The 1,110-nt window shown below is 46.8% G+C and overlaps 1 pseudogene; it reads left to right on the top strand.

The window, feature by feature from the left end:
* The first annotated feature begins 223 nt into the window (after positions 1-223).
* LOC108593644 (small ribosomal subunit protein eS10 pseudogene) lies at positions 224-775 on the top strand (annotated as a pseudogene).
* Positions 776-1,110: the final 335 nt, after the last annotated feature.

The following is a 1,110-nucleotide window of genomic DNA, read 5'->3' as shown; positions in this document are numbered from 1 at the left end:
TCCTCTGCAGAATCTGTGGGCTACTCTGCATCTCTTTCACTTTATCTTATAGGCTAGAATCTTCCCTGTAAATACTGGAAAATATTAAAATATCTCTCTATATATCAAGGATGGTGACATAACAGAACTACTAGGGTGGGGCAAGGGCAAGACTTGAGGATTTCTGAAATCCTTTGTGATCATCTGATTCTATGGTGATACATCAACCCACTGCAGAATTGATTTAAAACATTAGCACAGCCTTTTCAGCCTCAGCGCTAGACCCTACAGCCGCCAAGATGTTGATGCCTAAGAAGAACCGGATTGCCATTTATGAACTCCTTTTTAAGGAGGGAGTCATGGTGGCCAAGAAGGATGCCCACATACCTAAGCACCCGGAGCTGGCATATAACAATGTGCTCAACCTTCATGACATGAAGGCCATGCAGTCTCTCAAGTCCTGAGGCTACATGAAGGAATAGTTTGCCTGGAGGAGTTTCTATTGGTGCCTTACCAGTGAGGTATCCAGTATCTCTGTGACTACCTTTATCTGTCCCCTGAGATTGTGCCTGCCACCCTATGCCGCAGCCGTTCAGAAACTGGCAGGCCTGGGCCTAAAGGTCTGGAGGGTGAGCAACATGCAAGACTCACAAGAGGGGAAGCCGACAGAGATACCTACAGATGGAGTGCCATGCCGCCTGGTGCAGACAAGAAAGCCAAGGCTGGGGCTGGGTCAGCAACCCAATTCCAGTTTAGAGGCAGATTTGGTTGTGGGCGTAGGCAGCCACCTCAGTAAAATTGGAGAGGATTATGTTGCATTGAATAAACTTATAGAACAGATATAAATGAGCTGAAAGGCTTTTGATAAATGAAAACCAGTTAATAAGGATTGGCCTATAAGCTGGATGTGATGGCTCATGCCTGTAATCCCAACACTTTGGGAGGCCGAGGCAGGCAGATCACGAGATCAGGAGATCAAGATCATTCTGGCCAAGGTGAAACCCCACCTCAACTAAAATACAAAAAAAAAAAAAGACGTGGTGGCACGAGCCTTAGACCCAGCTATTTGGGAGGCTGAGGCAGGGGAATCGCTTGATCCCAGGAATCAGAGGTTGCAGTGAGCTGATCATG

This window comes from Callithrix jacchus, chromosome 8, assembly GCF_049354715.1.
Source record: "Callithrix jacchus isolate 240 chromosome 8, calJac240_pri, whole genome shotgun sequence".
NCBI lineage: Eukaryota > Metazoa > Chordata > Mammalia > Primates > Cebidae > Callithrix > Callithrix jacchus.
The sequence above is the reverse complement of the archived record's forward strand: the minus strand, read 5'-3'. Positions and strand labels throughout refer to the sequence as shown.